We start from the raw sequence: 27,442 nt of genomic DNA on the forward strand, positions 1-27,442 counted from the left end.
ATACGTTTGTGGCTATTACAGCGCCATTTATCACAAAGCGAAAAAAGTGGTCCAAGTAAAACATTCATATTTCTTTACGTCCTACACGAATATGTAATAAAAATGGGGGTTCCTATTTTTAAAAAAATATCTGTTTGACCTATGGCAGCGCCATCTAGCGGACCAATCATAGCGCCATCTGGTTTCCCCCTTCAAGCTAGACGAGTTTCGTTCTTTGTAGTTCTTTCTTTTGATGCTTATTTCGTGAGATATTTGGCCCAGTCACTATCAATGGACCACTCTGTATATCAATATTTTAAAAGTAACACACCAGACCTCGAGACTGCTACGGTCGCAGGTTCGAATCCTGCCTGGGGCATTGATGTGTGTGATGTCCGTAGGTTAGTTAGGTTCAAGTAGTTCTAAGTTCTAGGGGATTGATGACCACAGATGTTAAATCCCATAGTGCTCAGAGCCATTTGAACCATTTGAACCAGTCCTCGATATATTGAGAATAAACCTATCGGTATATCGATATATTGACGGCGAAAATATCGGCGTACCTGCCTATAAACATATCGGCTACACATTCGAAATATAGTGCCAGTTTTAGAGCTGTCATTTAATTGTTATCTTATTACCAGATATTCTGTACATCAATAGCCTAGCAGACTGCCGAACCCTGTTAGAGCAAGAACTGAAAGGAAAACGAGGCACGTTCACACTTGGCGGTAAACACTTTGTTAACAGTGGTAACTGCAGGTAAGTGGCACAATAAAAGATGTCCAATGGATTCGTCGTTCGGTTTCGTGAGATATCACATTTTTCCGGAAGGTCATGTCGACTTCCTTGTTTCTTCATATCTGCCAACACCAGCGACCTAGCAGCTGTAGTGTCAAAATTGCGCCCACCGTGAAGATTAATCAGGTCACTTAGATCTTTGTTCATTATTTTCAGCATCTGTTTTTGAAGAATGCCGATGTGAACAATCAGCACATTAATTGCGTTGAAATTGTTTGTTACCACCTGGTGTGCTGCTTCTTCTTATTCCATTCACACCGCCATCCCTCATTGCAATCGTGCTTATTCTTTTGTACCACATATACTAGCTTCACACAGTCAAAGAGAAAGACGACGTGATGAAAGCTCAAAAAGTAGTACGACTCCTTCACACAGTAAAAGTAAAATTGTGTTCTACTACAATTTCAAAAGAACAACTTGAAATATTTATGGGGAAAGATTTCGATATATCGATATTTTAACAACAGCCCTAGTCTATGCACATGAAGACGGAGTACTTTTTATGCAACATGGAGCAATAGTCCCTCTGAAATCACACTATGTGACATGCAGGTTTCCGTGCACGACTGGGAGACCTCTGGTGTTGCTCCAACACTTTCATTCATTTCCACCGAGAAGGTAATATGTCATTACTTTTACACAGCAGTGTAAATGTTCTCGCCACATGTGACTCAAGACCACAAGCATAACAAACGCAGTTTACTAGCCTACTTTAAATACGTGCATTGCTAATTTATTCTTACAGTCGAGTGAGCTAGCATCGACGGTCGAAAGTAATTTCATTTCATTTACGTCCGTGTCACGAAGGAAATTATAACGGAACTCGTGAAGGCACTAGCTAGTTATTTGTCCTCGCTGTAAGTAAAAGTCAGTCGTCGCTAGTAACGCCAGCGGAGAGGGAAGAGCAGTGTTCACGGTCGCTAAACAACCTCCGCCCCCGCCCTTTCACGAAGGAATGCGTGAGCGGGTGTTCCGCCCTTGTTGCTGCAGCGCTAATAGCCCATTTATGACAGAAGAGCTGTGCGACAAGCAATCTGTGGAGGGAGGCACAGCAGTTAACTACGGCAGTGGAGAATAGAGTCAGACCGACTCGTTTTTGTGCCCGCTCTGAATAATCACTACGGACACCGTCGCTTTTCTCTTGTTGGCTCGTCCATTCTACAACGTATTCTCCTATCTCATTCTGCTCCCCTTCTACCTCTATCTTCCAGTCTGTTTGCACATAACCGAGACTTAGATGCTAACATTATTTGTGTCAGCAGCAAACCTTTCCTCACATGGAATAGACATTTTACTCTGCGGCGAGGTGGAATGGTAGTTCAAACATCCTGGAAGTACATTCGACTATCCAGATTTTTCTCCGCTTTCCCTAAATCGCTTAAGGCGGTACCATAACACGTGCTATGCTTGATAACTTCAGTACTTTCCACAGTCATATCCTGCGAAAGATGTGTATGGAAGTCTTAGGAAGTTCGAGTCAGATTTACAGTCAACATTTCATCCAGTCTCTGTGTGTCCATTGTTGAAACTCATAACAGCACACAGACAGACAAAATATTGAACTGTACATGTGAAAACGTTCTCACTCTTGAGCACACTTCATATTGTGTTCAACAGTACACACTCAGAAAAGAGGGAGAACGAAAAACATTTCCCCTATTCAAAGCAAACAAGACTCTAGCCACTAACTGTATTCATGTTCAAATATACGTTGACTGACCTACTATATTGAATTTAGTTAACTGACAGAGAAAAGCGCAAAGAAGCGCTAAAATAAAACAGACACTTCTCTTCAAAACGTTAAAAAGTTTGCAAGCAGCTCACTATTCAGGGTAGAAAAACAAAAGTAAATGAAAACACAAAAACATGATGAGCGGACCAGGTCAGTAACCTAAGCTTAACAACGTGTTGTTCACAAATAAAACACCATAACCACAGTTAACCTTGTTTTTAAACCTGAAGATGCGTTGCGAGGGTAGGCTCCTAGTTTCAATACCGAACTCTCAAAAATAAAATGGACAAACATTTGCGAGAGCAGCACCCTCAGAAAATGGTAAAACTAATAATAAGGTATTTATTTATTTTCAAGAAAGCTACGGCAACGCGTTATATTTATTTAAATACATCTTTTTTCATGCACCTGTCTACAACCCAGTTTCTTTGAAATTTCTATTAATTTTGGTTAGATAGCAAGAAATGTTCAAAGGTTACACCTTCTACAAGATCTAAAGTTACTGGTTTCATGAAATGTTCACTGAAATGGAACTTCCGAGACCATTGCAACTGTGTGTTGGATCTTGGCCTTTCGCGGGAAAGTGCTTTACTAACTGATGTATCCAACCATGGCTTACGGGAAGTGGCGGTACACATCCGTGCAGAATGAAAATTCATTCTGGAAACTATTCCATAGGGCCTAGGCTGTGGCTAAGGCGTTTCTGCGCAATACAGTTTCTTCCGGGAGTGCTGTAGGTATGTCTGAGAACTTCTGTGTAGTTGGGAATGAAGGAGGCGACGTACTGGCTGAAGTACAGCTATGAGGTTGGTCTTGATTTGTGTCTGGGTGTCTCTGTCGGTGGAGCACTTGCCCGCGAAGTCCCAACGTCACAAATCCGCGTCCCTCCAGGAAGCTTCAATTGAATATTATTGCTACCAATCACGAACACCCTAACGTTCAAGTTACAGTGCATGCAGTGATTAGATGATGTTGCTTATTCCGATGTGCAATATGCCAAATAAACGAAGTCACACCAGATAAATTAATAGAAGAAACTGGTGCTAAACCCGCAGAAGTTTTTTCTCTACCGAGTCGCAACTCCATTACGTTTCACTAGATTCACTAGATGTAGCAGTCCTATATTTACTGTACAGATGATTCTTTTTTTCCTTTAGTTGTTGCCTATCTGAGGCATGTATGGAATTTATTTGGTCTGATGACCTCTTCTTCAAAAATCATCTATTTTCTGATCTCTCGTTCTTCTAGCCATGTTCTGTTCGTTCCAGTTTTCCGTTAGCCTTCGAGTTGAGCTTGGAGAAGTGTTCCGAATGCCGACCTATCTTGTACCATGTCAACAGTCTTGCCAATTTCTCGACGATTTGCTTTAGTTTGCTTTCATTGAGATAATAAGACAGTGTAAGTAGGCTGTTTAAGTTTTCTTATTGGTAACGCCACGTAGCTCTCTGTATGAAAATCACTGGCTGTGCTGTGTGCAGTCTGTGGCTAGTTTGCATTGTTGTCTGCCATTGTAGTGTTGGGCAGCGGCAGTTGGATGTGAACAGCGCGTAGCGTTGCGCAGTTGGAGGTGAGCCGCCAGCAGTGGTGGATGTGGTGAGAGAAATAGCGGAGTTTTGAAATTTGTAAGACTGGATGTCATGAACTGCTATGTATATTATGATTTTTCAACACTATTAAGGTAAATACATTGTTTGTTCTCTATTAAAATCTTTCATTTACTAACTATGCCTATCAGTAGTTCATGCCTTCCGTAGTTTGAATCTTTTATTTAGCTGGCAGTAGTGGCGCTCGCTGTATTGCAGTACTTAGAGTAACGAAGATTTTTGTGAGGTAAGTGATTTGTGAAAGGTATAGGTTAATGTTAGTCAGGGCCATTCTTTTGTAGGGACTATTGAAAGTCAGATTGCGTTGCGCTAAAAATATTGTGTGTCAGTTTAAGGACAGTCATGTAAAATTATTCAAAGGGGACGTTTCATATGTCGACCCTTAGCCGAGGATATCTCACTGGAATCTTCTGATATTTTCTTGTTGTTTGTGTAATTAGTGTAGCTTTTGTTTATTGCTAGCGCGTAATTGTAGAGAGAATCTCCTTTGTAGTTGTAGTCTTTCACTGTTGTACAGTAAAACAGTTGTGGCATGCATGTAGATTTGCAGAAAGTATTTCGCAGCTGCGCTTGCAATTAACTAGATATTATTTTCAGTGCTATTTTAATGTGTTTTCTTATTTTGCTCTTCAAATTGTGTTTTCTGTGTTATCGCGTGAAATATTGTGACAATAATGGCGTGTGAAAAACGTAACACTAGGCTCCAAAGTAAACTGAGACATAATAGTAACGATGAGGAGAAGCTTACCAACACCACTGTGTAATGAAACAACAGACATTCAAAGTAGTAATTTGGTAACTGTGCATAGGGAAATGGAGCGAGCGTCAAATAATGGTGTAGACAGTGAAACAGGTAGTGAACAGGAAAGCATTATCAATCGATCGGTCGGCAACAGCTCGCCTCAGGAATCAGGAATGACAGAACACAATATTGCAAATACTGTAGATTCAGGTTTTGCGTCCTCGCCGTTTTCTCAAATAAATCAAGACACATTTTCTGCTTGTCAAAATGTGAATGTTGCCAGTGCAAATTCACTGCCGAAAAGCACTTAGGAACATGTTTCAGACACCAGTGCATTGTTATTACAATTAATGCAACAAATGGGACAAAAGCTTCAAAAGTTAGACACAATGGAACAAAATCAGAGACAAACACAGCAAAAGCTTCAAATGTTAGACACAATGGAACAAAATCTTCGGAAGTTGGACACCACGCATGAACAAACACGTGAAGATTTAACTACTGAGTTAAATAACATTGAATCGAAATGTCAAAAACTCTGTAATGACGTAAAAACACAAATTTGTGAGCATTTTCAACCTATTTTTTCGCAGCATGAAAATGCATTACAGAATCAAGAAGCAGCCATAAAAGAACTGCAAACTATAGTTCATGAAAATCATGAGACCTTGCAAGCTAAAATTGACTCAGTTGCATCTACCGATTTGGTTACGCAACTTGCAAAAACTCAAGAAAACTTAAAGGACACAGTTGATACTCTGAAAATTGGTTCAGAAACACAAATGGAAGAAATTAGTTCATTATCAGAGAAAGTAGTCGAACTTTCAGATCAGCTAAATAATTTATCTACAAAGGGAGATGATGAGCTGATTGACACAAGACCTGTAGCCTTCACTGACACTGAAGAGTATGAACAAATTAGAAAATTCAAACAAAATCAAAATCAAAATCAATACACAGTACAAAAGAGAAATCCGGGAAGTACAGGATCAGTTGGCACAAGTAATACAAGAATTACATATTTCAGAGGACACTCGCACTCCAACACGGGAAGAGGAACTTAGAAATACCGAAAAGTCACAAAATAATAATGCAGGGCATTTCGGAAATTATGAAAGAAATTGGCAAGGTGCACCGAATTTTGAGATGGAACCGCCGACACGACGTAACAATGACCGATATGCGACTCGCCGACATGATGATTTGACTTAAGCTGTTCATTACTACACGTAAATTTAAAACATTTAAGAATTCTGGCAACGACATTCATCCAAAAGCGTGGCTCCATCAATTCTCTCATTGTTTTCCTCCCAACTGGACATTGCAGCACAGATTAGAATTTATGTGTGGCTACTTAGAGGATGAACCAGTTGTAAGAATGCTATCGGTCATTCACGATTGTCACAGTAAAGGAGAATTTTATCATGCCTTCCACTCAGCATATTGGTCTCAAGCTACACAAGACCGAGTAAAACATCGAACAATCTGAATTCTCCAGTCTTGTGGAATATTTTGAAGACATGTTGCACAAGAATCAGTACCTGTCAAACCCATACAGCCCCTCAGAACTCATTCGCATTTGCTTAATCAAATTACCTGAACATTTACGACATATTATTTTCGCAGGACGTTGCAGAGACGACATTGAAGCTTTTCAGGGCCTCTTACAAGAATTAGAAATTGACACTGACCATCGCGGAACGCGAAAACAGGAACACAACAATTACAGGTCACATCCGTCGCAATTCCGCGATGAAAGAAATAATAACTGGACACGACAACGCTATTCTCACAACACAAATCGTGACCAAAACAGACACCACCCATATGATAACCGTTGGCAGAGTAGTAATAATTACAGAGAAAGATTGCATTTCCGTAGTAATGAATATGACAGAGACATTCATAGAAACAGACAATATGGCAACCAGAACTATTATTGTCACGGGAGACAGAATAACTTCAGACGCAACAGTTCAGCGCGCAGTTATGATTCAGGGAGAAATTCTCCACCACACGACCGACAAGAAAGAAACTGTGGAATCTACCGACATGACGACAGACGATATGATCGTAACGACAGACCTGAATTGCATCAGAATTGGCGGGATTCAAACACGGCAGGGCCCTCTCAACAAGGTGAATTTGTAGAAGTTAGGTCTCCTAATCCTAATAACGACGCGCGCCAACAAAGAAACAGACAATGACTCGCACCGGCAGGCAGCCACGTGCGCTGGCTGGGCTTGAGAACCTTGAGAAAAATTCCAGTGTTCCTTACCGACGTAACCACATGATAATTGCGTTGAAACTGAAACTCTGCGTACTAGGAAGAGTAAAAGATTGCACCAAATTTCACATGTAAAACCGTTTATTGAGAGATAATCTGCTTTTTAACTTGGTCTTTGCTATAAAATTTTTCACTTTACATTACTAGTATGCTTTGTCAGACTTAGAATCTGTTAACATGCAACAATGTTTGAAGTTAAATATCCAGTCTAGAACCTAGGGAACATATTTAAACAGAAATTACGAATGCATTGTTATTGTGAACAGACGACACAGTGTTATTGTGTGTGTACATTATTGCTTGTTAGTTGCACGATTATGTAACGACTATAAGGCTTACATACTTAGAACATATAGTGCTAATGAGATTTTAATGCAACATTTTGGTTTACTTGAAAAGACATTCATTATTTGAAGTAGTTTTTGTGAGATTAAAGATGACTTAGTATTTGGTTTCTTTGATAGCTACACTATTATATCATGACGCTACTAATATGTGACACAATTTACATCGTTGCTTTTGCGGTGTATCTGTTTTATATCTGCACAGTTTTTCTGAATTCTTATGGAAAGTAAAACATGTTTTAATAGTAACTTTTGTGGTATAGCTACAATGAGACAGCCTTTTCCGTAGCACAACAATACGTTACAGTATAGTACATTCTTGATCACAGTAATGTACATAATAACTACGATATCTATACGCATAGCATTTCACTTTTGTTTATGATGAGGTAAGTACATTGACTTCTGCAGAACTTAGATTTCGGAGGACGATAACTACAACACTTCCACAGAATTATCTTACAGCAAGACGCACATGTAGCGCTAAAGGACACGTATTTGAGTGATTAATTTTGTAGTTAAAACTTTTATTTTTAAAGATTTTTGAATTACAAAGAAAGTTTTCCGTGATACATTTCATTCCATTGCTGTAATCTGTAATACCTGAGGGTATAATTACATTAATCCTCAGGGGGGTACACGCTTACTTTGTGTATCATGTGTTTGGCAAGCACAAGGAGCCCTAGTTAATATGGTATTTGCTTATACAACTTTACAAATCGGTACCATATTTCTGTAACACACAAATAGCTATCTGATCATTTAACCGAGAGATAAACATTTTTTTTTACTACATCAGTGACACATGTTTACGCAATTACACAGTTGGGTAACTTCACACTTCTGAAATTGTATTTTGTCTGTACTTTGTGAACTGTTCATATTTTTTCGGAACCATTGTGATACTATGAGAGCTTTGAATGATGTATTTGGTAAGGGAGCATGATTTTAAAGTACGTTTGAGGTAGATGACACTATTGAAATGAGCAGAGAATTTTTTTTAGGTTTTGACATTTTTGCAGAAAGCTACGACGTTTTTGAGATTTGACTGAGGTTTTATGATGTTATTATTACGATGACAATGTGTATTTTTTGAACTGGGAACAACAGAGGTACCTTTCGAATGTACGCCTTGTTACTGGTCACAAGGCGCGAAGTTGTGAAAATTTGCACGTTACTCTGTTCGAAAACTTGTCCGGTAAATTGGTGTGAGCTGAAAACAACGACCTCCGGCACCGTTAGCATCCTCCCAATTGGGCTGACACCCCGCTGTCGTTACTAGGCGACTGGTCCCCACTCGAACCGGAGAACGTCGTTTAGGATGGTTTCTAATATATTTTATGTGGCGGCTTGGTGAGTAGGGCGTCCTTGTACGAAAACATCTATTATATGTTCGCTTTTTGGATGGAATCCGTTAGTCATTTCGTTTTTCAATAAAGGTGATCAATTAGACCATCAAGAGAAAGAGAATTAATGCTCGTTGGTATCGTGTGAAATAACTGTTTACTCAGACCTATTGTTTACCTGTTTGGAGACGATTATTACGATATATGGATTATGTTCTCATCCTAGTAATAAATACATTGGATTTTCACTGACTGTATCGATATTTGCGTGTGCTTATGTCTATCGACATAACTCTGATTTTCGGCGGACAAGGTCTGAAATTACCATCTACCTACAGTAGGACCATATCACTGTATCCTACTAAATTTCATGATCAGGATGAATAGGAAAAGTATAGATAGGCTACAATTTGCAGGAGTTATTAGCATTTTAGGCAACGTGATAAACTTAGTTTCTGGTTTTGATCTGATGCATCTGTAACGACACTGCTTGCTGATGTGCGGATGCAGTGTGCCATCCTTCTGTAGCCTCTTGTAACGACGCGCAAGTCGCCGAAGTGGCGTCCAATCGAAAGACTTGCACCCGGCGAATGGTCTACCCGACGGGAGGCCCTAGTCACACAACCTAGTATAAGTATTGCGTGTGTCAGAGCGTACTGCATTCCCAAGAGCGTCCATGTCCTATCGTCTCTGTGTCAAGATCTCTTGCTTATAGACTGATGTTACGATTTTTTATTAATCCATGGGATATAAGATAGCGTTGTGCAGTGACAGCTGGATTTTCAGGAAGGAAGACAACAGCTGTCAGACGCGAACAACCTGAATTTTATTGCAGATCCATTCAACTGTAGAATAGCCAGTATTAGTGTAAAAACACATTTTCTGCTTTCATTGACATGAAGTTCGAGTAGATCACAATATGAATACCGGAACACTTGTAGCCATCATTAGAAATGATACAGCCAGCGAAACCAAAGGGGTCGAAGTCTAATACGAAACACAGACTTTAAATTAGATGCCAATGTGACCACACCAGGATTTTTGCGCACTGATGATGACTATTCTATCCACAACAATATTCACACTGTTCGCGACTGATTGCTGTTCTTCCTTACTGGATGTCGAGAATGTTTGTTAGAAATCTACCTTCCAACCTCCCTCATTAAGGAACTATATCAGAACGTTTCTTCTGTTTTGGTAAACGATGCGTCGTTTGAAATGGTTCAAATGGCTCTGAGAACTATGGGACTTAACGTCTGAGGTCCTCAGTTGCCTATAACTTAGAACTACTTAAACCTAACTATCCTAAGGACATCACACACATCCATGCCCGAGGCAGGATTCGAACCTGCGACCGCAGCGGTCGTGCGGTTCCAGACTGAAGCGCCTAGAACCGCTTAGCCACTCCGGCCGGCAATGCGTCGTTTGAGAAAGAAGAGCTAATAAATGTTGGTTTCGTTGTATGCAATTCGATTTTTTTTGTTCCTCCCATGCCCACTCTATGCCTTTTCCTGTATTCTCTGTGACCACTAGTAGAAGTAGAAGTGCTTCAGAAATGAGTCGCAATTGCTTAATGAAATCGTTTCTCTGGGCAGTCGTGCTGAAGTCTCAGTATTTGTTTCCGTGTGCTTTTCAAATAATTTGTCGGGTCAAACGTAAGTTAATTACTTAACACGACATTATCCACAGCCGATTTGGGATATGCAGAGGCATTGCCTACTCTTAACAAGAAGCACAGTAGCGCCCCAAAGCCCATGGAACATAGCAAAAGGTGCATTCCGATAAATAATAAAGAAATTAGATATGGAAGAGGCCGAGGCCAGGTAATAGAAGGGTAGAATTTTAACCAACAACGGATACGTTATACTGTGACCCCAAAAACGTAAGAATTGCTTCCTGAAAATTAAAATATTTTTTCCTCAGTGTACTGATATAGTGTCCGAGATTTGCTTTGGATTCACATTTCACCTAAGCAGTCTGGACAGAAAAAAGTTACTTCCAATCATTGCTCTTTTCTGAATTTAATAATGTGCCGCAAATTACCAAGGATTCCGATGTGTATAATGCTTGCGGTTTGAATGCTACCTTGTAGTGTCTTCGTTTTGCTTTCCTGGATACTTATTTTTTGTAACATCTGTTTCAGGTAATAATGTAGGTTTGTGATTTAGAGATTCTCTCTAAGGCCTAACGTCTTCGAATTAGATACACACAGCGATCTGTATTGTTTATACATTTTAATGGCGTTGATTACAACGCAGTGTAATTGCTCCATGGTGATTACCGGTTTCGGGTGGCTAGTAATCATCTTCGGATAAAGCTTGCACTCGAATTCGTACCAAAGTACAAAATCGTTACTACGGTCAATATTGAAAAACTGCTCGTGGCATGACCGTTGAGTTATATTATCAGCAGGAAATCCTATGGATGCTTGCGCGTCAACCAAACTGATTATCGTGAAGTTGCTGTTGTATTCTGATGTAATGCAGATCACAGTAATTTACAATATTTAAGAGTGATACGTGATTCCTTAATCGTACCACACTTATACACCATATCTTAAACACCATAAAAGAGGAAGCGGGATGGAATCATAGTTGCTAGTCACCATTTACAATTAAGACAGTTTATTGACATTACCCCTTTTAAAAAATTGACAGTTACAAATTGTGGACGAGCCACTAGATAAAGCTTTGCAAATACAGTTAGAAATCCAACGTACTCAGTACTCTAAGAAACAATTCCATATTAAGAAAACAGGATTACTAACAAGCTTGAGAACTTCAAACTCCCATACAGGACTTCCCTCAAAACAGATATAATGAAAAGAATTACAGGTAAACGGTGATTTAATAACACTTGAACACTAGTGCCAAGCTAAGATGCCGTTACATAACATGATAGAACCACTTAAATAAAAAAACCACAACAGAAACACTGATCTTTAAAAAATAAATGCTAACGTGCTCAGACGTGTTAATAAAAAATTGCTAGGAAAAGCTGCACAAGGAACTCAGCAGATGATATGCAGTTTAAGGTTTAGCCAGTTGCCAGTCCCAGATATTTAAGAAAACAAGTTCATATACAAATAGGTTACATACTATATTTACCAGCTCAACCCGCCTTGACGGAAAGGAAGATAAATACTAACTTTGGAAGACGATATGTGAACAACTCCGGTAGTGGCCAGGTTCTTAAACACTGCCAGGCCTAGACATCAGATGACATTTCACTCCCCGCCAAGGTGCTGGCTCAACCAAAAGTTTCTGCCCGAATCACAAAGACGTTCCAATAACTCTGAAACATAGAAACACTCGGCAGAACCTTCGACTCACTTACACATTAACAACTGTATTGATAGAGTGCAGGCTTTAAAAACGGCAACACAAAATCATTTGATTGCAAGAGACACGAAGCACTAGTAAAACTGAGAAAATTTTCAAATAACGGCGAACTCTTCCACACCGTCTTAAGGTTCGACTATGAAAGTCTCGCCATAATAATGAAGTTTAAAATCTCTTGAGTGCGTCGGTGAACAAACAATTACGACGACTTACTCCAAATTTTGTTCCCAGCGAAGTCACAGACACTGTATCTCCAAGCTGCCCATGTCGGCAAAACGCCAAACCAATTTCACACCACAACGTGTAACGGTCATCACGCCCGTTCGGCAGCCGTTTACACTCGTCTCCCCGCGAATGTGACGAGATCTCCAGGGTTACCCGTCGAAGACTAACTACCAATCCTCTTCGCCTGCCAAGCCGCAAGATAAGACACGGGAAAAGCAAAGATACCTTACCTCAACCACAATTGATCTCAACGATACATGAACAAAATAAGACTGGCGCCAGCTCGCCAAGGCTCAAAGAAATTCTCTCTCAGCTGAGTGGTTCACAACTTCTCTACTGCCACAGTACTGACGCCAGTATCGCATCGCCGATCAGTGAAACAGCAGACACAAGTGTTGACTGTCCGTATCCGCAACAGCTGATCCAAATTCATCCGCTGACGCGGAAAAGCACGAAACTATGCTGCACGCCACTTAGTACCTTACAACATTGTTAAAGGTGAACGAGTGTGGACGAGGAATGCAGTGCCTCTTGCGAAATAATGCTCGATATCTAAACAGCGATCTCCTCGGGGCTAGGCAGTAGCGACAGGCGGAATTCCTCGACTGACAGTCGCACAAGGCGAGTGATTCCATCGACAGAATTCTCCACGCCGCCTGGTCCGTATTCGGGCGAATAGCTGATCGCGTTTGGCAGCAGTGCTGAGACCGGATTGGGCGCCTTACCGTACCTTACCGCAGGTGTGCACTCACAGCGGACACAAGTGCCGTAATCAGCCCATTAGGGCGACCGCCGTTGTCTCGTAAGATTAATAGAACCGGTGTTGCAGATGAATTATTGATATGCGAGCGTTCTGCGCGGCAGGCGAAACGCCGGCGAACAAAGAAATTGATTTTATCCACACACAATTACTGTGGCACTCTCTTAGGCGGCGACCCGTGGCGTATGAGAAACAAAACCGTGCATTACTTCTCGTTTGCGAGTGGTTCTCACAGGTAGTTGGCTGCGTGATTGCCGTGTACGAAACCGGCAAATAGCAGAGGGGCTTTCGCAGAGCCGGTCATTATATGTTGTGACGTACGCCCTTCCTCTTGTCGTTAATCACAACGCGCCGAAATCGCTGCCCTTTCGGGAGTAAACGTGCTCTTCCTGCTGTAAAGCAGAGTCAACCGTAAATAAACCATACCGTGCAGTGCGGGGTTGCATAACTCGAACCGTTCCTTGTTGCTTCAGAGCAGCTTAAGAATGTTAGTGAATGAAGACATGCAGATGCCGTCGCTATCTAAGGTACCTAGACCATAGGAAACCAAAAATTTTTAATGAACTTTTCGTAAGAGCAGCTCCGCGTGAATATATGATCACTGGGAGTCTGCAGCAAGTCCTTGTCTTATTCAACGATTAGCTTAGACAACATAATCATCGTATGGTCGAACATAACGGTTACAAATTTAATGTCTTATCACACAAGATGACAAGGGCTCTCCGTGTCCGCTCCGATAGCTGAGTGGTCAGCGTGACGGATTACCGTCCTACGGCCCGGGTTCGATTCCCAGGTGGGTCGGGGTTTTCTCCACTCAGGGACTGTGTTGTCTTCGTCATCATTTCATCCCCATCCGGCGCGCAGGTCGTTCAATGTGGCGTCGAATGTAATGAGACCTGCACCAAGGCGGCCGGACCTGCCCCGTAAGGGGCCTCCCGGCTAATGACGCCAAACGTTTACTTCATTTCCACAATGGCTCTCCGTTACTTTCGTCCAGACGGTAATAACACTCTCGAAAGTCATCTTGCTGCTACCGTTGATTCTAATATATTAATTGAACCATTTGTTATATATATACACTCCTACGACACACAGGATTTATGAGTAGTGAGTTAAATCAACGAGGGACGCTGAAATGCAACGTGCGATAAGTTGGAAATTTGTCGGTCAGATGCCGAGTCCGGATGATCGAAGCTGTTCAGGGAGCCTCTCATGAGAAGCAGTAAATCCGGGTTCGAGTCCTGGGCCGGCACGAATTTTCACCTTTCGCCATTGCATTACCACAATGCGAGCAGTCACAATTTCCCACCTGTTCCTTTCCCTTTCCTTCCCCTTTCTACATTTCATGTTGAGACGCCCTACTAAATCCGCAGGATAGGACAGGTTGTTTAAGTTGTGGAAAGGAGCCAAAATAAGCGGCTGTCAGTTACACTCGTACATACAACCTTTTATTTCATCAAACAGTACTAGAGCCAAGAGAAATTTTAAAAAAACACACCTTTAGTTTTGGAACGTTATTAGCGGCTGAATGCTTTAGCCAGCCTCCGGTGAAGTTTAACAGTACTTGGTTATTTGAATTGAAGTGTACCAGCGGAATCTTCTGCCTTGTGGCCGTTAAGGTTCCGGTTACCTGCCCTGGCCGTTGACGTAAATTCAGGCAGTGTATTTTCCTCATCGTGTTGTCGCTGTCCAACACGGTCTGTAGTTTGACAGCTCAAGGGCAAGACAACTTTAATTAAAAACCAAAATCAGAAATTTTAAAGTCAAAGCCTTATTTCATAACAGTTCCTTAATTAGTCTGAAGGCCCGTAGAATCTGACACTTTACGAGCAAACAACTTAAATTCAAAATTGCCTTAAGACTCAATAACATTAATTTTAAAAATGACAAAGGCTTTACGTAAAACAGTTCTTAAATTAGGCTGAAAGCCCAAACCATCTGACACCTAAAGGGCAAAACAGCCTTAATCTAAAAATCGGCTAGAAGCCATACAAATATAAACAACAAGAACAAACAAGAAAAGGCAGTACTTCCAAGGGCACTCAGAAGTTCCGCGGGTCGGCCTGGAATTCAAACAGGAACCCTCGCTTAGGCGAGACAGGCAGTCGGCCCAACCATTGTCGATCCGACGACAACCCAACCAACAGACAGTCAACGGACCCACCGACAAGATAACCTCCGCTTCACCCGGCCAGCACACAAGAAGGAGTTGAATGGAACAACGTAGAAGGTATGTGCGCCCACAACCAATTATACATTGAGCTGTCAAACTACAGACCGTGTTGGACAGCGACAACACGATGAGGAAAATACACTGCATGAATTTACGTCAACGGCCAGGGCAGGTAACCGGAACCTTAACGGCCACAAGGCAGAAGATTCCGCTGGTACACTTCAATTCAAATAACCAAGTACTGTTAAACTTCACCGGAGGCTGGCTAAAATTTGCCAACTTGAAAACACACGTTGTTGCTCGCCGGAATATTCCAATAGCCGACAACGAAATTCAAACGACACAATGTGAACAGTCGTGACTTGCTGGTAGATTAAGTCAAAACTCAACCTTCATGTCCAGGATCGATGAGCCACGAACCTCGTAGCAATGGGAACAGCACCACACTCCGACACAACATAGAGGCCGCCAGTGGGCCCAGCCGAACTAAGCGCCGTGGATATATCCTCCATGCCAACCGACCAACTGCCCAGGACCGGAAACGGTGAAGGACCAAAAATACGTCGGCCGATGAGACGCCCAACCGAACGACCAACCAACGGTCGTCCTGCTCCAATCTCCCTCCGTCGGACAGTTCATGTGTGTCACCAGCGGTCGGCGAGCACTTGCTGTCGGCGCCTCACCGGCGCTCCTTCTCCGACTGCACTGCTACTGCGTCCCGACTGTACTGCTGGTCCATCCCGAAATGACTGCTAGACAAGCTACGACCCGGAAATACTATCGGTCGCTCCAGAGATGGTACGATAATGCACTTATCGATACGCGCTGCTGCTCCCGCTCTCGGGCATGTAAGACAGGAAGTTAGTGGCACCAGTAAATGGAATACGAAAACGAGGCGGCAGTATCTTAATAGAAGATGACAAACAATAAATGGGATAAACGAGAGCCGTGTACGGCTCACATGTTTTCATACCGTAGATTTACTATCTGACGAAAACTATGCTGAACAAACTAGATGTTGCGACAAGCGCGCCCACCAGTATAAAAGGCTGCGGTAAGTGTGTTGTCAGTAGAGTAGCAGTAAAGGCAGAAAGGGTACATCAGGAGCGCTTAGCGATTTCGAAAGGGGCCTAGTCACTGGATGCCAAAGGCCTTGCCGCAGCGGTAACACCGGTTCCCGTCAGATCACCGCATTTAAGCACTGTCGGGCTCGGCTAGCAATTGGATGGGTGACCATCCGGTCTGCCCAGCACTGTTGGGAAGCAGGGTGCACTCAGCCCTTGTGAGGCAACCTGAGGAGCTACTTGATTGAGGAGTAGCGGCTCCGGTCTCGGAAACTGACATATGGCCGGGAGAGCGATGCCCCTCCATGTCCGCATCCAGTGACGCCTGTGGATTGAGGATGACACGGTGGCCGGTCGGTACCGTTGGGTCTGTATGGCCTGTTCGGGAGGAGTTTAGTCACTGGATGTCACCCGAGTGACAAATCCATTAGCGAGAATCCTTCTGAAGGTCCCCAAGTGGACTGCTGGCGATGTGATTCTGAAGTGTAAACGCGAATGGAAACCCACAACTTGAAGATTCCTTTGGAATTATTTTTTCGTCTGATTTTGTGTCGAACTCGTACTGGCTTGATTGGTTGGTTGGTTGTAGCTTTGCTGTTGTTTAGCTTTGGGTGTCTATGTGCATTTCCAGCTGTGAGAGAAATTAAATATATCTGTCTACACGAATTTGGCCCTGTCTTATAATCTTTCTAACAAAATGTGCAAACTGGTTAAATATTGAACTTCGCTATAAATGTCTTTAATTGAACAAAGTAGTTCCTGTGCGTTAATGAGCTGCCCAATAATGCTGTTCCTGAAAAGGTCCCCGTGCGTTGATAATTATCGTAGCAAACAGATCCTGACATGAAAATATCTTACCTCGTAATGTGATTGCTAGGGAGCGAGGTATTTGCTACTCTCTTTGTGCCAGCTGCAAACTGCTAACTACAGTTGCTGAAAGCTTAGTGCAATGCTCCAGACAATAAGTAAATTACTTTTATACACATTATTGAATGAGACACTCCTTTAAATAAAAATGACTTGGATCGAGAACGCGGACAATGCACTTAGGTGAAAGATTCTTTGAAAAACCTGTTTTTTACACTATCTGATGTATTATTACTTGTACGTAATTCATGTTACAACACGCATTAACACTGACAAATTATTAATCTCACAAATGTTACACAAATCATTAATAAGCATGAAAAATACATCGATCTTTAATGAAAAATCGAAATCTCCCTGATACAGATGTCTCATTCAACATTGAATCCTAACCATACGGTACTGCTTTGTCAATAAATAAAAAATACTACCGTCATTCCTCTTCATACTCTTTTCATTTTAAATCACTAATCAATTCCTTCTCCTCTATTTCACAATATTCAAAAAGAAATCATTTTACTTAAACACGAATGCACTTAACTTTAAGTCTACATTTCCAGGAGACCTCCTCTCGGCGTCTCTCTCACTATCCTCTAACGATAGAACTCCCGCGCTCATCGCTGCCAAGCAGCGATGACAAAAACAAGCACGTCTTCCAGCGACGCAGCTACTCTGACCAAAGACAGCGCGAATAACAACCAATTCAAAATTGTCGTTTAGCGTCTGAGACGTCCATAGTACGTACAAATTCCAGAAATGCAAATAAGAAACTACCAGTGACCTGTTTCAAGAAAAAGCAAGACCAGTCACACCTCATGTACTACCAGCAGTCCAGACAGCACAATGATGGTGTATAGATAGTTAAAAAGAATGGGTTAAAATGTCGAGCAGCTCTTCATAAGCACGTTTCTCTATTCAGTGCTAAGCAACACTTCCAGTGAAGTAAAGAGCGACGCCGTTGGGCAGTGGATGACTGGAAACCAGTGATTTAGAGTGATGCATAATACTATATCCTGCGGCAATCCGATGGAAGAGTTTTTTACCTGCCATCATGTGTACTGCCACCAGTCGATGTTCTGATGTATTATACAGTAAAATTGTGGGTAATATACACTCCTGGAAATTGAAATAAGAACACCGTGAATTCATTGTCCCAGGAAGGGGAAACTTTATTGACACATTCCTGGGGTCAGATACATCACATGATCACACTGACAGAACCACAGGCACATAGACACAGGCAACAGAGCATGCACAATGTCGGCACTAGTACGGTGTATATCCACCTTTCGCAGCAATGCAGGCTGCTATTCTCCCATGGAGACGATCGTAGAGATGCTGGATGTAGTCCTGTGGAACGGCTTGCCATGCCATTTCCACCTGGCGCCTCAGTTGGACCAGCGTTCGTGCTGGACGTGCAGACCGCGTGAGACGACGCTTCATCCAGTCCCAAACATGCTCAATTGGGGGACAGATCCGGAGATCTTGCTAGCCAGGGTAGTTGACTTACACCTTCTAGAGCACGTTGGGTGGCACGGGATACATGCGGACGTGCATTGTCCTGTTGGAACAGCAAGTTCCCTTGCCGGTCTAGGAATGGTAGAACGATGGGTTCGATGACGGTTTGGATGTACCGTGCACTATTCAGTGTCCCCTCGACGATCACCAGTGGTGTACGGCCAGTGTAGGAGATCGCTCCCCACACCATGATGCCGGGTGTTGGCCCTGTGTGCCTCGGTCGTATGCAGTCCTGATTGTGGCGCTCACTTGCACGGCGCCAAACACGCATACGACCATCATTGGCACCAAGGCAGAAGCGACTCTCATCGCTGAAGACGACACGTCTCCATTCGTCCCTCCATTCACGCCTGTCGCGACACCACTGGAGGCGGGCTGCACGATGTTGGGGCGTGAGCGGAAGACGGCCTAACGGTGTGCGGGACCGTAGCCCAGCTTCATGGAGACGGTTGCGAATGGTCCTCGCCGATACCCCAGGAGCAACAGTGTCCCTAATTTGCTGGGAAGTGGTGGTGCGGTCCCCTACGGCACTTCGTAGGATCCTACGGTCTTGGCGTGCATCCGTGCGTCGCTGCGGTCCGGTCCCAGGTCGACGGGCACGTGCACCTTCCGCCGACCACTGGCGACAACATCGATGTACTGTGGAGAACTCACGCCCCACGTGTTGAGCAATTCGGCGGTACGTCCACCCGGCCTCCCTCATGCCCACTATACGCCCTCGCTCAAAGTCCGTCAACTGCACATACGGTTCACGTCCACGCTGTCGCGGCATGCTACCAGTGTTAAAGACTGCGATGGAGCTCCGTATGCCACGGCAAACTGGCTGACACTGACGGCGGCGGTGCACAAATGCTGCGCAGCTAGTGCCATTCGACGGCCAACACCGCGGTTCCTGGTGTGTCCGCTGTGCCGTGCGTGTGATCATTGCTTGTACAGCCCTCTCGCAGTGTCCGGAGCAAGTATGGTGGGTCTGACACACCGGTGTCAATGTGTTCTTTTTTCCATTTCCAGGAGTGTAGCTAACGAAATAAGCTTAGTAATGAGACCATAAACACCAACAATACATGTTACATATCGTAGTAGCTCTGCATACCCCGTTTTAGACATAAGCAGATGACAGACTGGCCCCCATTTCACTTCTAATTATGTGATGGACGATATCATACTCGAAGTTGGTCATGATCAAATATGAAAAGTAGCCCAAACTGTCAGTTACATGAAGAACCATGGTTCTGATGTCTATTATCCTTCTCATTAAGGGCCCATGTGTTTCTGCTTCCCTATTGATGTATCTGAGGTAACCGGTACTAAAGGCCACTTTGAGATGTGAAGTATGTACTTAACAATATAATACGAGTATGGTACTTGCGTCATGAAATTGAAATGTTGTGTCACATTTACTCGTACATTCCCGCGCGTCAAACGGGTCGCCCAGTGTGGGAATGGCCCTCAAACGTCACTAGCGGGCACTTACGCTGCAGTATTGGCGAAGGCAGCGGCCCTCTTAACCATGCTATGGTGGGACGACGAACTGGCCACGTCGACTTGCACCAGGAGCCGCTATGGCAGACAAGCCTTGGGGCCAGTGCCGGCCTGGCATGGATCTTTGCTATTGGCGTAGCTGCCCGAGGGGTGGGCCGCATTAGTCAGCTGAGCGTAGTGCAGTGGAACAGTTGGGAATTGGTTTACGCCGGTGAAACGAGACGGACCCTGGAGAATCAAACAGTGCTGTGAAACTTCCTGGCAGATTAAAACTGTGTGCCCGACCGAGACTCGAACTGAGACTGTGAAGTCAGAGAAATGAATGGAGATAGCAATAGGACTGCCACTCTCATCACTAGATGTGGCAGGCTGTCAGGCAGAGATCACTTGTTTGGGACAACACACGTTGCGCTGTACGTCCTAAAGATATGACAGCTGAGAGCCAGGGAGACATTTTGGAAGAGGGTTTCCTCGACAAGAGAGAATAACAGCGGCTAGTGCCACAACATCAATTTTGTGGCGTTAGTGTCTGGTGTGGATTTTAATTGAGAAAACACAGTTGGACCGTGTTCCAACTGTGTTGGTTGAGCACTGATGTATGAAATGAAAATGCACAGAGAGGCCCTAGTGTACTCTGATAGTACCACTTGATTATAAACTGACGGTTTCCCGAGTGCTGCAATGCGGCTGTATACATTGCACGGGTATGTTCATTAACTGGTCCCACATGGACTATGCTGGGAAAAATAACAGTATCACTTTCTACCACCAGATGAAAGTATCGCGCTGAAATCAGTCAGAATGTATAATGTATACTGTTCTGACGTCATTAAGCTTTTTTCCCATGGCGACATGTGTTGATTTCTTATGTGTAATTTCTGTGTATATGGTTACGAAGGTTGATGTTTTACATACGAAACGCTATGGCTATTGAGAAGCAAGACCGTGCACTGCTGGTGAAGTTGTCTTATCTGACCAGCACCAATAGTAGCACTGTATTATGGGAATAACGCTGATAGAAACAGCTGCAATGAGGCACCACGTGAATAAATGGACTAAAGAATATAATCCAGAAATTTGAAGAAACGGGTAAATTAGGTGGTGCAGGAGGAGAGGGAGGCCACCCATTTCTACTTCAGATTTTTATGAACCAACTGTAGCTGTAGCCAATCGTGCAGCACATGCTTCTGATTCTGTAGCCAGTGCTCCAGCTTTGTCACGGGAATGGTCTCTCTCCTAGCCAAAAATTCAAAACATTTTGCCATGCATTTACACTGGTACCTCTACAAGAGTCAGGATGCTCACAACATGAAGTCTCATGATAGGCTACAACGCTGAGACTTGCCCTTCTTTTGTTGGCATGCATGGAAGTGGATGATGTATGGCTGGAGAATATTCTTTGGATCGAGAGACAGCATTTTACTCTGAACAGTGCCGTAAATGCGGAGAACTGTCGCATACGGGGCACCATTACCCCAAATGTTGTGCGGAAACATCACTGCACACAGCTTATGTGACTTTGTGGTGTGGTTTCAGATGGGCCTTAATTTCGTGTCCGTTTTCTTCGAGGAGATAACATCTCGTGGGCCTCTTAGGTGCACAGTAACATCTGCACGTTAAAACTACTGTATACTGCATCTCCTTATACAACACATGATTCTGGCTTTGCAAGAATACAACAGTGTCGACACAAGTAGTTTCATGCAAGATGAGCCGACACTACATGTCGGGTTCGAGAAAACTTCGGTAACGACCCCATAATCTCTAGGAAATTTCACGATGTTGCCTTCCAGATCCCCCAACCTAAATCCAAGTGACTTCTGGTTATGGAGAAAGATGTCGTCTGTCAGGGATGTATGCCGACTCTGGTCTAAAGGATAGCATACAACGAACTATAGCTCTAATTACACCGGATATGCTGCGAGCAACTGTCGACCACGCCGTGTTAAGGATGCAGCATGTTGCTGAGTCAGGAGACCATCTTGAACACATGTTCTAACTCGTGATTATAACATGATAAATGTGCCAAAACCCTCGTTATCGTATGTTTGATCGTTCCTCCCATTTTCGTACGCCCACCCACATTCTGACTGCTTACAGCACCATATTTTGATCTGGCGGAAAAAAAAGGCTCAAATGTCTCTGAGCACTATGGGACTTAACTTCTGAGGTCATCAATCTCCTAGAACTTAGATCTACTTAAACCTAACTAACCTAAGGACATCACACACGTCTATGCCCGAAGCAGGATTCGAACCTGCGACCGTAGCGGTCGCGCGGATCCAGACTGTAGAGCCTAGAACCGCCCGGCCACCGCGGCCGACGGCGACAAAAAGTACAACCATTATTTTTTTCAGCGTACCACACGATCGCAGCTATTAATGAACATACCTACGATGTTTCAGCGTCCTGTGATGAATACAGCCCGCACTGCAGACCTCAGACCACCGTTAGTTTTTTTATAACTGCTCAGTGTTAAAATTTTAGTTGAACTTAAAAAGCAGAGTATGCCATGGTGAGTTTAAATCTGTTATAGAAATAATCTTCGTAATTTTGTCACCAGTTTATGTTTCATTGTTGCTAGTTTGTTGTGTCAGTGTAGACTGTGTTGTTCGTATGTGTTGTCTGCTTGGTGTGGGTGAAGGTGATGGCTGTAGCATACTGTTCTATTTTCTGGTAAGCTCATGTGGTTTGCAGTATTATTTCTGTACCCGTTGTAAAGTTAGTATCTGTGGGGTGAAGCAATGTTTCTTGTAAGTGAAAGGTATATATGTATCGTGTGTTAAGTCCTATTGTATGTTCTTACTGTTGCCTTTGAAGATTTTATTATTTTATAACTGTGGGTCAAATTTTTTAAAAAATTGTTGTTTCATTTGTAGTCAGTTCATCTGAAGATAGAGCACAAGATTTCTCCTGTCTGTTTACATGCACGTTCTGGCACTGTAAATTGTTAATACAACAAAGCATTTGGGCAGAAACATATGCTTACACATCTCTCACCAAACACCGCTCACATCGAAATCTCGAAATCATGTTACGCATTATATATATATATATATATATATATATATATATATATATATATATATACTCTTCATAGAGTGATTAACTTGAATGTTACAGAATTATTCATTTTTTTCTTTTGTCCTTCTCCTTTTTCTCTTCCAAAAGTCCCAAAGCCTCTTCAGTACTTGGCTGTGTTCCTGTTTCCTATGCTCTGTCCATATTTTCTTTGTTTTCTTCTCTTCTTTTATACACTATATATATATATATATATATATATATATATATACTGAAGTGCCAAAGAAACTGGTATAGGCATTCGTGCTCGCCGGGGCCCTACACGATATTAAGCAGGTGTACCAGTTTCTTTGGCTCTTCAGTGTGTATACCATCCTGTCCTTTCAGAAAAATGTTACTCCCTTATAGTACATTAAATTCAGGTACATCAGGTGATCACACTGTATCTAATATTGCCGCAGCAGCGCAATTTTTGCTTAATAGCAGCTTTTGGAGGTGTATTATAATGTCATTAATAAAAACTTCCCAATTTACTTAAAAAGCTTTTGTGGTTCAAGCTATCGAAAGTCTTTCAAAGATCATAGGAAATCACAGCATATTCTCCTTGAACTGGAATTTCTCCTGTGCACCTTCAGAAGCTACGAGGAAACAACTTAACTACAAAATTATCACGCACTGCTGTGACCTATGCTGCAGATTACTCCATAAACAGATCCTGAACACATCCTGCCTCGAATCCCAAACCACTCTTTCTGCTCCTAGCTCAAAACTCAAATGATAGGAGACAGCAAACAAAATCGCCTACTATAAATTGCGTTTCAGTCTCTAGGATGAGATGAGGCTTGGCCCACATATCTCAGGCACAGGCTGATACATCATTTGTGTTGCCTCAGAGAGCATACTGTATCTAAAAATGGTTCAAATGGCTCTGAGAACTATGGGACTTAACTTCTCAGGTCATCAGTCCACTAGAACTTAGAACTACTTAAACCTATCTGACGTAAGGACAACACACACATCCATGCCCGAGGCAGGATTCGAACCTGTGACCGTAGCGGTCGCGCGGTTCCAGACTGCAGCGCCTAGGACCGCTCGGCCACTCCGGCCGGCATTGTGTCTAAATCTTGAGGGTATTTAGCGTTGTGCTATCCACCTCGACTCCTAACCCGGCCCCTCCCCGTTTACTTTTTTCTTATTTCGCACAGCGACAGTCAAAGGGAAAGAAGTTCACAACGAGGAGGAGTCGTTGGTAAAGCCACATGATGCGAGCGGATTAGTTTTACTTATTTGTAATCGTCATGTGTGAGCATTTCTATCAAATATATACTGAAAGAAATGTTAAAATATTTCTGCAGAATTTCGAGCCCGAGTCTCGGTTTCTCACGTGTGTTCTTTTGGGAATTTTCAGCCTTTCTATGAAATTAAGTCTTTCCTGAGGAAGTTGGGTGATTTTTTATTTCGTCGGTCTCAGTTGCACTGATATAAAATTCAGAAACCACACACCTAAAAATGTATTTTACAATAACGTGTGCAAACAGTATGTGTGTCCATTTTGTAGATTCTTTTGTGCTTATAGCTATACCTTGCCATTAACCGTAATTATTCATACAATATGGTGCCAAAACGCACAGCAAAGTATACAACGGGTAAAATGTACCCTCAGTGATCTTAGCCCATGCTACTGTTGCTACTGACTAGTTAACCTAACTGAAAAATAAAAAGATAAATAAAAAAATGAAAAATAGGCCTTTCCGTACTACGTAGTTAACATTTCTCACATTTTGTACTGTCGAAGGACTGAAGCGTTGCAGACTGTATGCCATATTTTGAGAACAATTAAGAAATATCAAAAGTAACAAATAACAGGGCAAGGTGTAAGCAACAGTCATTGAATCCTTGCTGCCATTAGAAGCTCCTTTCTATATTTATCCGTGTTTGCAAATTAAATTTGGTTTATAGAAAAGATCAATCTCTGCGAAACACATCTATTTTCTTTCTTTTTCTTATTATTTACCTATTACCGTATCGACATCTACGTATCACTTTCTATGAGTCTTGATTTTACTACTGTAAAACAAATCCAACCATTTGGTTACTTTTCCGTTTCAGATGTAAGACCTATATCATGTGCACTGATTTTGTTTTGACTCTTCCCTGAAAGCTGCTTTAATTTAAAACGTTGGGTCATAAAGGGTGAACGATTTTTATACATTTTGTGACTGCAACATGTCTTCTGCAAAGTAAATACGAAAAAAAGTATGTTTTCTTTTTCTAACATTAATTATCATTTCATATGTTTCCCGAGAAGCACCGATGAAACACACCAAGAATGCACAGTACGACGGATAAACGTTGGTACGGAACATCCACTATTCTTGCTTACGGAAAAGTACACAAAACAATTACTTTTTAACGAAATAAATTTACTTTATTCCGACTGCTTCACAGAAAACCTGCTGTGATATCTTGTTACGAACAAAATCAGGCCATCTTGTATAATGCGAAACTTAAAATCAGATTTAAGGTAAAAATGTGAATAATGTTCACACCATCTTGTGTAATTTAGGGTAAAAATGAGAATAATGTACCTGAAAGATTCGTAACGCATAATTTTCCTTCCATAGTTACGAACAAAGTATTACCAGAAATATATTTTTAAGTTTCTTTTTCCTGCAGCCATTAATATTCCATATCACACATAAACTCCTCCAGATTTATTTAGTACTTTATTTTTTAACAACACCACACATTGATTTACCCTTGTCACACGTCTCCTTCTCAAGAACGATGATTCAGATTGCATTCAAAAAGTTCTTTTGTAGATAATAGTTTGATCTTCTCTGTAGCACTGATAGCTGTTAATTCAGTTTCTCTCCAAGCACATATACTTCTACAAGGTATAACATCACAGTTAATATCCTCTTGTACTTCTTATGTCTGTTATTCACGTGCAGCAATATTGTGAATGCGTCAGGCTGCACTTACCGCAAATTTTCAATTTCGTGCACATGATGAATGATCGAACAAAAACGTAAAGGTGCCTGCTTGATTTATAAACTATTTCGAAGTCTTAAGCAACTGTAAGAGTACTATTAGCGAATTATGCAAGTACAACAGTAATAACGTGTCCGTGCCTTTGTAATGAATTATGATTGCGTAATTGTAGTTTATCTGACTTGTTCGGTTCTTTATTATATTTACTGCTGCAGTATTAATGTTGACTGCGGTTGTAATTGCAGAACCTGAACTACATTCATCAAATTTTATACTTATATTCGCTCGATAATACGGGTTTACTTTCACCATCTCGTCGTTTCGAAGTGAAAATAGGTATCTGCAGTTAACTACGGATGCACAGCAGCTTATTTTAATTTCAGCAGTTATGTTTAGGATAACTGAACGTTTAAATGCAAGACACACGTGTTTTTTTCTGCTTCTGCAGTAAATAACAATGTTTTATGACTTATGGTAATTCCTCTGCGAGTTGTTGATTTAGTGCTCGAAATTATTGCAGCTGCGTTTAAAGGTCAAGCATTACGACATGCAAATATATTCAGCGAGACAGTGTAGTGCTGAATAATGAAACAATCACGTACCTCGATATTGCTCTTTATAGATAGCGTCCCCAAAGGTCCCCTAATGTCTTCAAGAAAAAATGTGGTATGTTTGCATCAACCTTGTCACCAAAATTTCTCCTAGTAAATTAGTGTTCTGCCATAAATAGTAGACTGGTCAACAAAACTTTCACTACAAAAATAATAATAATTTAAATAACGGCATAACATTAGCAGGTCACAATCAAGTGAGTGTCGAATATATAATTCAGTTTACCAATATTATGTTACTTCAGAATGAGTAAAGTATGCTAGCAGCGCAAGCGAGCGCACAGCACACATACGAAAACTTGATCACGAATTAAATTTAACTCTTTGTCGCAGTTGAGCATATAGTTTCGTCTTCACAAATACAAAACATGCGTATATGGTTGTAATGCTTACTTTTTTAGATAACTGATATAATTTGTTGACACATATAATGTTCCTACATATTCTTTCCAGAAAATTTAAGCCTTATCAACATTTCATTCTCATTTCTTGAAATACTAATACAGACAAGCTTTACACTGTCTGTTAATTTTATCTAAATGCAGCTTATT

This window comes from Schistocerca serialis, chromosome 1 (assembly GCF_023864345.2).
Source record: "Schistocerca serialis cubense isolate TAMUIC-IGC-003099 chromosome 1, iqSchSeri2.2, whole genome shotgun sequence".
Lineage (NCBI taxonomy): Eukaryota > Metazoa > Arthropoda > Insecta > Orthoptera > Acrididae > Schistocerca > Schistocerca serialis.